The following is a 13,778-nucleotide window of genomic DNA, read 5'->3' as shown; positions in this document are numbered from 1 at the left end:
CATGTATTCTTGAAGGTCTCGCCTATGAAAGGCGTGATGCGATTTGGTAGGAGAGGCAAGCTCAACCCGAGGTATATCGGTCCGTTCGAGATTTTGGAGAGGATTGGGACGTTGGCTTATCGTTTGGCATTACCACCGAGCCTTGCGAAAGTTCACAACGTGTTCCATGTATCTATGCTTCGGAGGTATGTCTCTAATCCGTCGCATGTTTTGGATTTTGAGCCTCTACAGTTGTCACCAGAGCTAGCATTTGAGGAGAGACCCGTTCGGATCTTGGCTCATGAGGAAAGGAGGCTTAGGACGCGGTCTATTCCGATGGTCAAAGTCCAGTGGCTGAATCATTCTGAGGAGGAAGCTACTTGGGAGACCGAGGCCGACATGAGGACTCGTTATCCGGAGTTAATCGGTAAGTAATCTAATTTCGAGGATGAAATTCAATTTAAGGGGGGGAGAGTTGTAATGCCCATAATTTTCTTAGGTGATTTCGCATGCATAACTAGGAAATAATTAAATTAAAATTTAGAAAATGGGTTAAATGACTTTATGTGGATTACGTGAATTTATTTGCATGATTTAAATATTATTTATAGCATTTAACCCGCATTTATGTTATTTATGAGATTTTTAGAAATAAAGTTTTTCGATCGCGTAGTCGGGACCGTGGACGGACGAGATATATGGATTTTATTCTAAATATTTTTGAGATAATTTTAAGAGCCTTAGAATATTATTTTAAGGTATTATTTTCATAAAATAATAGTTTTTATATATATAGTTATATATGAAAGCAATTTTCACAAAAATAAGCTATTTAAAAGACTTTTAAGGAGTTTTAAAAATTATATAAATATATTACGAAAATTACTCAGAAATTATTTAGAATAAAATTCATATATCTCGTCCGTCCACAGTCCCGACTACGCGATCGAAAAACTTTATTTCTAAAAATCTCATAAATAACATAAATGCGGGTTAAATGCTATAAATAATATTTAAATCATGCAAATAAATTCACGTAATCAACATAAAGTCATTTAACCCATTTTCTAAATTTTAATTTAATTATTTCCTAGTTATGCATGCGAAATCACCTAAGAAAATTCTGGGCATTACACATATAATGATCTTTGCAATTTTACAAAATAAAATTCTCTGGATTTTGAACTTTGTGCCTCAGGCATCTTAAATCCTTCAGGGATTTTCATGTATATATCACTATCAAGTGATCCGTATAAGTAAGGCGTAACAACATCCATCAGACACATTTCCAAATTTTCAGACACTGCCAAACTAATCAAATATCGAAACGTAATTGCATTTATAACAGGAGAATACGTTTCTTCATAATCAATTCCAGGCCTTTGAGAAAAACCTTGTGCAACAAGTCTAGTTTTATATCTTACTATTTCATTTTTCTCATTTCGCTTTCGAATAAAAACTCATTTGTATCCAACAGGTTTTACACCTTCAGGTGTGAGGACTATAGGTCCAAAAATATTGCGTTTATTTAGCGAATCTAATTCAACCTGGATTACATCTTTCCATTTTGCCCAATCATGACGAGTTTTACATTCGCCAAAGGATTTTGGTTCATGATCCTCGTTTTCATTTATGATGTCACATGCCACATTATAAGAAAATATCTCATCAATATCTTTTCGGTTCCATATTTTTCCAGTATTAATATAATTGATAGAGATTTCACGATTCTCGTCAGTTTGTGGTTCTGACAGAACATTTTCATCATCAGGTGTTTCTTCTGGAACACCATTTTCTATTTTATGATCATCGTGTTTCTCTATGCCTTTTCTTTTCCGAGGATTTTTATCCTTGGAACCGACTGGCCTTCCACGCTTCAAGCGTTTTATAACATCATGAGTGTCTTCAATTTATTTCTTTGGAATTTCAATTCGAGCAGGGATATTTACAGCATGTATATATGATTTTGTTACCCCTTTTGTGTCTGCAAATGCATCTGGCATTTGATTTGCAATTCTTTGCAAGTGCACAATTTGCTGTACATCTTTCTCACATTGTTTGGTCCTTGGATCCAAATGTAACAATGATGGTACATACCATGTGATTTCTTTTTTGATGTGTTTCTTTTCTCCCCCTAACATTGGGAAGATTTTTTCATTAAAATGACAATCATCAAAACGTGTTGTAAACACATCGCCTGTCTGAGGCTCAAGATATCGAATGATTGATGGACCATCATAACCGATATAAATACCGATTTTTCTTTGAGGACCCATTTTTTATCGTTGAGGTGGTGCAATAGGCACATACACCATACATCCAAAAATTCTCAGATGAGAAATATTTGGTTCTTTACCAAATGCAAGCTGCAATGAGGAGAATTTATGATATGCACTTGGTCTGATGCGAATTATTGCCGCAGCATGTAAAATTGCATGTCCCCATATAGAAATAGGGAGTTTTATTCTTATAATCATTGGTCTAGCAATAAGTTGTAGACGTTTAATCAATGATTCAGCTAATCCATTCTGTGTATGAACATGAGCAACAGGATGTTCAACAGTAATTCCCATTGACATACAATAGTCATTGAAAGTTTGGGAAGTAAATTCTCCAGCATTATCAAGTCTTATTTTTTTGATTGTATAATCGGGAAATTGATTCCGCAATTTTATTATTTGAGCCATTAGTTTTGCAAATGCCACATTTCGAGTTGACAATAAGCATACATGTAACCATCTGCTGGAGGCATCGATCAATACCATAAAATATCAAAATGGTCCACATGGTGGATTAATTGGCCCACAAATATCACCCTGAATATGTTCAAGAAATATGGGTGATTTTGTTTGGATTTTAGCTGGCGATGATCTTATAATAAGTTTTCCAAAAGAACATGATTTACATTGAAACTTATTATTCTGAAAAATCTTCTAGTCTTTCAATGGATAACCATGCGTATTTTCAATAATTCTTCGCATCATTATTGAACCAATATGTCCTAATCGATCATGTCAATTGATTAATATTGAAGAACTATTAACCACCATATTTGATTTGATTGGCCTTATATGTGTATAATGCAATCCAGTAGGGAGCATTGATAATTTTTCAACCACATATTTCTTTCCTGATTTATATGTGGTAAGACACATATATTTCTGATTTCCATCAGTTATCGTCTCAGTGTCATATCCATGAGAATATATGTCATTAAAACTCAACAAATTTCTTTTCGATTGTGGTGAATATAAAGCATCATTTATCAAAAATTTTGTACCATTTGGTAACAAAAATTGTGCTTTACCACAACCTTCAATCAAGTCTACAGGACCTGATATTGTATTCACCGTTGTTTTTGTTGGTTTTATTTCCAAGAAATATCTTTCATCTCGCAGAATAGTGTGCGTTGTACCACTATCCGGTATGCAAATTTTCATGATATTATTTCAATGTTTGCTCATAGCATTTTCCATATCAAACTTCACAAAAATACAATAAAGAAAAATTAAGTACAATACAAATGCAAAATATAACATGCTTTATAATACAAGAATGCATGAAAAATACAAATTTGTTACAATCTAGTTCCACCAATCTTTAATCAATGTCTTCGAAATCATTCAAAAAATCTACAGCATTGAAACTAGTTGAACCAATTAAATGGTCACTATTTTCAACAAAATTGGTCTCTTTTCCTTTCCCCTTTGTCGATTCTTTATAGAGCTTACATAGGTGCTCAGGGGTTCGACAAATATGTGACCAATGTCCTGGAGTGTCACATCTATAACAAACACTCTCATTTCTTTTTGAGTGATTTTCATTTTCACTCGTATTTTCATGCTGCCTTTTTGGTGGGTGGTTCGTGACGTTATTTTGAGATGAGTTATTGAAGTAACTATCTCGATTATTTTCATATCCACGGCCGCGACCATGACCGCGATCATTTTTACGTCCACGTCCACGTCCACGTCCACGGCCGCGACCATGACCTCGATTATTTCTTTGATTTTGATTTTCATTTTTCATTACGACATTTGCTTCAGGAAATGCCGTTGATCCAGTGGGTCGGGATTGATGATTTCTTATTAACAATTCGTTGTTATTTTTCGCCACAAGAAGACATGTAATGAGTTCAGAATATCTCGTAAAATCACGCACTCTATACTGTTGATGTAAAGTTATATTTGATGCGTGAAAAGTGAAAAATGTTTTCTCAAGCATTTCCATCTCTGTGACTTCAAGTCCACAGAATTTTAATTGCGAGACTATTCGATACATCGCAGAATTATAATCATTGACTTTTTTAAAGTCTTGGAATCTCAACGTATTCCATTCATCATGGGCGGTCGGGAGTATCACTTCCCTTATATGCTCAAATCTTTCTTTCAACCCTTTCCATAAAATCATTGGGTTTTTTTCTGTGAGATACTCACATTTCAACCCTTCATCAAGATGTCGGCATAAGAAAATCATTGCATTTGCTTTATCTTGTAAGGTTGATATATTAATTTCTTTGATGGTATCACTTAGACCCAATGACTCAAGATGCATCTCAACATCAAGAGTCCATGACATATAATTTTTTCCAGTGATATCGAGTGCAACGAATTCAAGCTTTGCCAAGTTTGATACGGTGGTACTAGAAAAATAACAATGCATTTTATTAGTTAATTTCCATTAATATGACAATACAAAATAATGGAAAATGAAAATTACAAGTGCATATACAAATAGATAAAAAGTATGTGGTGGAAAATCGCTGGTGAGTACAAGACTCGTGAGCATGATGATCATAATCGTTATGAAAAATAGCCTTATAAATGCCATCATCTCCATCTTCGAAAAATCGAGTAAAAATATTTTGAGAGAAAGAGTGAATTTTGGTGTGATTGAAAATAAGTTTAAGTGAACATATTTATAGGCCAAAAACTAGCCGTTTGTGACCGTTGAGGGTAAAAAAAAAAAAGCGAGTATATGGTGAATAAAAATTCGTGATAATGATGCAATGCATATAATGATAATCATAATTAAATAATTATGTATATCATATCACATTATCATAAGGTCAGTGTCGTAGACAACCTTTTATATAATATTGTGAAATTATACCAATATAGTTAGTATAAATTCAGGTATAGTATATCATATCACATTATTATAAGATCGGTGTCATAGACAACCTTTTATATAATAACATGAAATTATACAAATATGATTATATTGTTTAAGAACCTTAGAGTCTTTTATACTTGTCGTATCCCTTACCGGGAGTGTGGGATGTTGTCTTAACATCCTCCCAGGATTTATAACAAGTTTTGAAAAAAAAACTTATTTTTTTTCATAACATGATATTATATATTAATATATACACAATAAAAATATATAAACAGTAAAATAAAAATTCTTACTTGTTGAATATTTTTGATTTCTTCTTGTATTTTGGAGCGTTGAAAATTATAGAGAACCTTCGAGCGATCGTGCTGATAACGTGTTGTGAAAAAGTAAAAATTTATGGTAAAAAGTAAAAACTCCAAAACTCAAAATATATCAAACTCTACACTTTATAATATTTTTCTCTCAACTCAATTTTATTTTTCATCACAAATGAAGACCTATTTATAGATCCACATTTGAGATTAGTTCAAAAATAAATACATCATCATCACACACTAATTTTCCACATTTTACAACTCAATATTCAACATTCAACATTCAATATTCAACATAATAATAAAAATAATAATATATTTTTCAACACATATAATAATTTGGTTACACCTTTTTTCATCATTTTTTTTGGAAAATTGCTTTTTTGATCTTGTATGTTTGTCACTTTGCGATTTCAGTCCTTTATATTTTTCATATTTCAGTTTTAGTCCGCTATCTTAATTTTTTTTGGTAATTTTAGTCCTTTTTTCCGACGTGGTGCTGACGTGACACCAATTCAGTGTTGATGTGGAGTTGACGTGTACAATGTCACGTAAGCATTTTCAAATAAAAAAGACCTAAATTGCCAAAAATCGAAACATACATGACTAAAACTGAAATATGAAAACATAGAGTATCAAAATCGCAAAATGACAAACATACAAGACCAAATTTGCAGTTTTCCCTTTTTTTTTAATCTTTGACGTTTTATTTTATTTATTAATTAATTAATGGATCGAACTATAAGGCAACAACTAACTATATTTGTAAAATTTTGTTAAATAAAAGCTCAGAAGTGTTTTCTAAAAACTCTCCAAAACATTACCTAAATTGGGTAGTCGCTTTTGGCTTTAAAACCCGGTAATTTGTTCGTTGAACAAATTATAACATTGGTTTGGTTTCTGCTTAATTTAAATTAAAATTCAAATGTTGGTGAAATGTTGATTCTACTTCTACAAATTTGTTATGATAAAAGCTAGTATTAAAATTACTTATTTAATAGGGCAACTTGGGATTCAGTACCTGATTTCAAATATAAGTTTAGATTCAATCCTTATTTCAGAAAATTTTGTTTCAACTCCCTTGTCTTTATTTTCATGGATGAAAATTGGTACAAAAGTTTAAATATATGGTACAAACATATGATATTTGAGTATTAACAATTTTAGATCTGGTACAAAAAATTAAGATTTTGAGTATAACATTGAAACTTTCTTAATAATAAAAGCTTACCGTACATACATGTTTATGTACAAGATATTTATATCAACGCACTTGTTCATTATGAATCAGTACAAACATCAGTATTTTGAGAATCACATAAATTAAAAATTTATGTGCACTTATTTTAGAAATTTGAGTACAAAAATATTTATTTTACGTATTGATTTATATATTTATGGCATCAATCGCCTCAAATAGAGTACAAAATCACGATTTATATTTTTAGTTTTAGAGATATGCAATATAACACAAAATATTTATACCTAAAAAAATTGTTTTTATACCAGATTAAAATAGTTAATACTGAAATTTCATATATTTGTACGTGATTTTCAATTTTTTATACCTATTTTTCAATTTGAAAATAACTTGTGGGCCCAGAAAATACATACAAACTTTTATTGAATCACGGAGTGCAGTAAAAGAAAATACCTGGCGGGGACTGAATCTTAACAAAACATATGGAATGGAGAGTTTTTACCAATTAACTCTATTTATTAATATACATTACCTATTTTTTGGTTTTCAATTTTTATACTTTTTTTTCGAACACCACTCGCTGCTGATTTTTTCAACTTATTCAAAATTTATTAGTTTAATAAATTATTTTTAAAAAAATTGTTTCGGTGATATGTTTTATTTGAATCGAACATAATGAAGAATATAATAATAATAATAATATATTATTATTATTATTAATTAATTAAACTAAATCTCGCCTCAAATAATTTAAACTATTTCCCATTGCACGTAATAGTTGAATAGTTATTTAAACATGTTTTTTTTTAAGTTTCAAATTATTGAAAAAATAATTTGAATAGATATTTGGGATTATAATAATAAGTAAGTCTCATAAAGACGGTCTCATGAATCTTTATCCGTAAGACGAGTCAATTCTATACATACTTATGTTTTCAAAACCGGATCGGACCGATCGGTTCGACTAGGAACCGGTCAAATATCCGGTCTGGAACACCCTCAAAACCGTTGTAACAGTTAAATCGGACAGAACAGATCAAAACCGATCAAGAATCGATCGAACCAGTTCTTTGAAAATTTTCTTTTTTTCGAAAAAAACATTTTTTTTCTTTTTAAAACTTTCAATTTAATATTTTGTTGTATATATGCATGATTATTTGGAATTTGTACTTCATTAAAGATGTTATTTTAGTAATAATATATTTTTAAAATTAATTTAAAATATATATAACTATAATTGATATTTTGAATATATTTATAAATATTTTTTTGTGTATTTATATATATATTTTGGGTTTTTAAAATTCAAAATATATTACTCATTATATTATATTATATAAACAGTTTTTCGGTTCTACCGTCTGGTTAAAATAGTCCGATCGGTTGAACCATTTTTTCAAGGTAGATTGGTTCGATTATCGATTCTGTTATGAAAACATTGACTCATATAATAAAAAGTAATACATTTGACATAAACAATAATATATTTTAATATCTGACTCAAATAGGAGTTCGTCACACGAAATTGACCCATGATACCATCTCATAAAAATATTTATTTATAATTTATCATCAGAAAATACCAATCTAGTGTAGTTAAAAAAGAGGGCTCTAAATACGCGTATGGGAAAATCTTGCGCGATTTACAATATTCAAGGTCAAGGTTAAAATGATTAAAACAGTTATAATGAACAAAATGAGCCCATTCCATAACTGTGATCAAGATGAAAGTGTCGATGTTATAGTGGGGGTACTAGATACTATCCTCACTGTAGTTGTGCGGATAGAAATTGGCCACACATGCAAAATCATATGGGTCCCACATGATTTTGGCCAATAAAAGTCATCCACGCTGCACACGGGGTAGTACCCCGTGTGTAGCATCGAATTTTTCAATCAAGACATAAATTGAAGCGAGTACATTTCAAACGAATCTAAAATGTGCAATAGATACTATTCTATTTAATTCGCTATTACAAAATTTATGTTTAGAAATGTTATTTAACGCAACTATATTTAGTAACTAAAGATAGAAACACACGCAATTACGTGTGTGATATAATATATGATATTTTATGAATTTTTTATTTATGAAATAATATATTATTTAGTAGTTGAAAATTAGTTATTGAAAAGATAATATATTCAAAAAAGTAGAAGAGAAAAAGAGGAAAAAAATGTGGATTATAAGTAGACCTGGCCAAGGGCCGGGTCAAACCCGGAACCGGCCCGTGGTCAACGGGCCAGTTAACCGGGTCAACGGGTTTGACCCGGAACCGTGATCGGACCGGGCCAGTCACGGTTTTTCATTATGCAACCCTCCGGGCGGGTTGGCCCAGGTCAACCCGGTGGGTCGGCCTATTTTAAAATAATTTAATTATTATTTTGTTAAAAATTTAAATAATATTATATAATACCGACAAATATTGGATTTTGAACCCAAGACCAACTGGTATTGAGGCACCACTCATGCCACTAGGCCAAGAGATCATTTGATATTAGAATGTATTTGAAAATAATTAAATGTAATAAATTTTGTATACAAGATGTTTAAATTGAAATATAATAGATTTTTAATTGAAATAGATATAGTTTTTAATATAAGATGTTGAAAGTTGAAATATAATATATTTTTTATTGAATAAATGTAATATTAGAAGATGTTAAATGTAGTAACCCAGATTCTATTTTAAGATAATAATATGTTAAACATGATTAAGGGTTAGTAATTAACCGATTCCGGAGTTTATTGGGCTTTTGAGTTTGGGCCGGATCGGAAGCTCCGATCCCAGCCACTTCGGAAGCTCAGCGGAAGCACCGAGATCGGAAGCTCCGATCTTGGAACGAAAGTTCCGATCTCCGGCTGTCAGCTTTGCTCGATGACTCAGCCACGAGTTTTGACAAGTGTTGAACGTAGAGCAGATCGGAAGCTCCGATCGCCCGATCGGAAGTTCCGATCTCGACGTGTCACACATGCATGCAATGAGCTGGATCGGAAGCTTCGATCCTGAAATCGGAAGTTCCGATCCTGGCCAGAAATTTTGCCTATAAATAGGGCTTCCCAGATTCATTTCTAAATACGAATTCCCGAGTTTCTTTCTTCAGTTATATAGTGTGAGATATACACTTGAGGGCCCTATCGGTTATAATAGAGGTTCTGGAATAACCAAGGTGTGGTTATAGTCATCCGGGACTAACGACTCCAAAGGGCTAACTACGGACGAAGGTATGGTCCGGAAATCTGTTTAAGTTTTGGGAGTACTTATTAGCTTAGTTAAGTCTTATAGAATTTATGTAGTGATACGGTGAACTTTTGAATATAGGCTTGGAACCTAGGATCCTACTATACTTGAACTAGCCTAGAGGTACGTACACATTGACTGAGATTGCCAGCGAGTATACATGTTTATATGTTGCATTTATTTGGCATTATTATATGGCATGATATATGATTTACCGCTTTCTATATTCATATGTCATGTGCATATACACGTTGAGCCTATACCTTATTATACCTGACTATAGAGCCGCTCAGCTCTATACTCGATAGTCTGTCACTGAGAGTACCGCAACGGCGGGGGCATTTATGTCTGTCTACTCTGGTGTACTAGACGAGTGTGGTTGCACCCAGAGGTTGATCCGTGCGGTGGCAGCACTCATGTCGCGCCGGTTCTGAGCATGATTTTTCAGATGATCCTGTACCAGTCATCATGTTGCATGCATCATATATTTACGTGTACTCATGTTTATGTATTGGGCGTTAGTGCTCACGTCCTAGTTGTTATCTTGGACACCCTATTCCATGTGGCAGGTCGTAGGATGGACGGAGCTGGTAGTTCAAGGCAGGACTAGGGAGCAGGAGCCTTGAGGATTTTATTATACAACAGGATTCGATATAGCTGTATAATGTTTACTGTTTAAGGTTTCGATTTGGTTGTATCACTACAGATTTAAGCCTGGATTATGTTACTAAGCTGATATGTAAATTATGGTTTGTTTCCGCATGTTTTACTCTGTTAAGTTATTTTGCTGTATTAAGTTTTATGCATGCTATTAGTTGCCAGTTAGTAGGTGATACCATGCAGGGTCACTACATTTTTGGTATCAGAGCATGCTTAGATTTTGGGATTAGTACTTGGGATTTAGAATTAGTTTTGAGTAATTCTTGCTCATTTGGGATTTTAATGTGCAATTCTTTTCAGGATATGGCTGACGAGAGTCACGGTAGTGTTGGTCAGGGAGGTGGTCATCATCATCGTCATCACCGCCATCATGATGATCAACATCGTCATCATAAGGGTAGACGTCGCTACTATATTAATAAATTCATGCAAGTATGACCGAAACCTTTGGTGGGAGGCGAGAATCCTGAACAGGCGAGGAGTTGGATGTCTAAACTCGAGAGTACTTTTCGTGCTTTCGATTGTACTGAGGAGCAGAAATTGGAAGTTCTAGAATTTGTTTTAGAGGATCGAGCACGTTTTTGGTGGGATGCCAAGGCTGCTCAGGCACGTACTGAGAGAGGACAGGTGACTTGGGGGGATTTCTTTCGGGAGTTCCAGAAATTGTATTTTCCTCCGGCTGTTCGCCAAGCACGATCGATGGAGTTGCTTACTCTGAGACAAGGATCAATGATTATTGATCAATATCAGCAACGATTTCTTGATCTGCTACCTTTCAGTCCTCATATTAATGAGAGTGATGCGTCGAAGTATGATATCTTTCTACAAGGTTTGAACCAAGATATCTACTCTCAGGTTGTCGTCTGTGATGACCCGGTATCTTTTGAGACTTTGGTGAACCGTTGCCGTCTTGTGGAGACTAGCAACAGGCGGGCACAATTGATGATGTCAGGACAGCCTAGTGGATCTTTTGAGCCTCGAGCTCAATCTGTTGTGCAATCTGGACCTACGTCTTCTTCTACTCCTACTACTTCATCTGGATCTCGTGGTTCACGAGGTATGTTCCGTTTTGGGAATTAGAAGAAGAAGGAGGAGTTTTGTAGTCATTGTGGAGGGAAGCATCCTGCAGCTTCATGTCGGAGAGCTACTGGTGCTTGTTATATTTGTGGTCAGCAGGGACATCTGCGGAGAGATTGTCCTCAGCGCATGGGTTCTGCTAGTGGATCGGGATCACAGGTTGGATCTCAGGCTTCTATTGTTCCACGTCAGCATCCAGCACCACAGAGTTTTTCTGGTTATCGTCCCCAGACTCAAGGGCAGATGTTTGCTCTGTCTCAGGAGCAGGCTACAGAGGGAAGCGATCGCATGTTGGCAGGTACCTTTCTGTTATGTGGTATTCCTACACTTTTATTAATTGATACTGGAGCATCGCATTCCTTTATTTCTAGTCGTTTTGTTAAGAGACATAGATTACCTTATGTATCATTAGATATGGATTTAGTTGTATCTACTCCGTTGGAGCAAGAGATAGTAACTAAGCGTCTAGTGATGGGTTGTCTTCTGAAGTTTGAGGGTAATGTATTATCGGCTAATTTGATGATATTAGCAATGACAGATTTTGACTGTATTTTGGGAATAGATATGCTGACTTTGTATCACGCTACTGTGGATTGTTATTAGCGTCTGGTACAGTTTCATCCTGTTGAGGGTGATAGCTGGTATTTTTATGGTGAGGGTGCGCGACCTCCGATGCCACTTGTTTCGGCTCTGAAGGCATGTCATGGAGTCAGGTGGGGAGGGCTACCTCATCTATGCAGTTGATATGTCCACGAGTAGTACGGGTATTGATCAGTTACCGGTTGTCAGTGAGTTTCCTGATGTATTCCCTGATGAGATTCCTGGTTTTCCTTCAGTGCGAGAGGTTGAATTTGGTATTGATTTAGTACCAGGAACTACGCCTATATCCCGAGTACCTTATCGTCTGGCACCATCAGAGATGAGGAAATTGAAACAGCAGTTACAGGATCTGCTTGATAAGGGATATATCCGTCCGAGTGTTTCCCGTGGGGAGCACCTGTTTTGTTTGTCAAGAAGAAGGATGGATCGATGCGATTGTGTATTGACTACAGGCAGTTGAATCGTGTCACCATTAAGAATAAGTATCCTTTGCCGCGGATTGATGATCTATTCGATCAACTACAGGGTACTTCTGTTTACTCCAAGATAGATCTGAGATCGGGATACCACCAGATGCGGGTACGAGACTCAGATATTTCTACGACTGCTTTCAGGACCAGATATGGGCATTATGAATTTCTGGTTATGCCATTTGGTTTGACGAATGCACCGGCAGTCTTTATGAATCTGATGAATCAGATATTTCGAGAGTATCTGGATAGATTTGTCATCGTCTTCATTGATGATATTCTGGTCTATTCTCATGACAAGGATGAGCATGCACAACATCTAAGGATTGTTTTACAGACGTTACGAGTTAAGCAGCTGTATGCGAAATTAAGCAAGTGCGAATTTTGGCTTGATCAAGTAGTGTTTCTCGGTCATGTGATTTCTAATGAAGGGATATCTGTTGATCCTAGTAAGATAGAGGCGGTGCTGAACTGGTCTCGTCCGACGACGGTTGCTAAGATTCGTAGTTTCTTGGGTCTAGCTGGATATTACCGTCGGTTCATCGACAATTTTGCACAGTTGGCGAGGCCTTTGACACAGCTTACTCGGAAAGATATTTCCTTCATATGGTCCTCGGATTGTGAGAAGTCATTTCACGAGCTGCGTAGACGTCTTACTACTGCACCTGTGCTAGCTCTACCTTCTGGATCAGGAGGTTATGTTGTCTATACTAATGCCTCAGGTCAGGAGTTAGGATGTGTTCTGACACAGCATGGACATGTTATTGCCTATGCTTCTCGACACTTGAAGATGCATGAGAGTAATTATCCAGTACATGATCTCGAGTTAGCCGCCATTGTATTTGCGCTCAAGATTTGGAGGCATTATCTTTATGGCGAGAAATTTGAGATATTCACGGATCACAAGAGTTTGAAGTATTTATTCACTCAGGCGGAGTTGAATATGCGACAGAGACGCTGGATGGATCTTCTGAAAGATTATGATTGTGAAATCAAATATCATCCAGGTTCTGTTAATCGTATTGCTGATGCCTTGAGTCGGCAGGTGAGACTTTCTGCACTTCAGACTAGTGAAGTATCTCATATGATTCAAGAGTGCTGTTCATTGAGTTTTACG

This window comes from Henckelia pumila, chromosome 3 (assembly GCF_033568475.1).
Source record: "Henckelia pumila isolate YLH828 chromosome 3, ASM3356847v2, whole genome shotgun sequence".
NCBI lineage: Eukaryota > Viridiplantae > Streptophyta > Magnoliopsida > Lamiales > Gesneriaceae > Henckelia > Henckelia pumila.
This window is presented reverse-complemented; position numbering follows the sequence as displayed.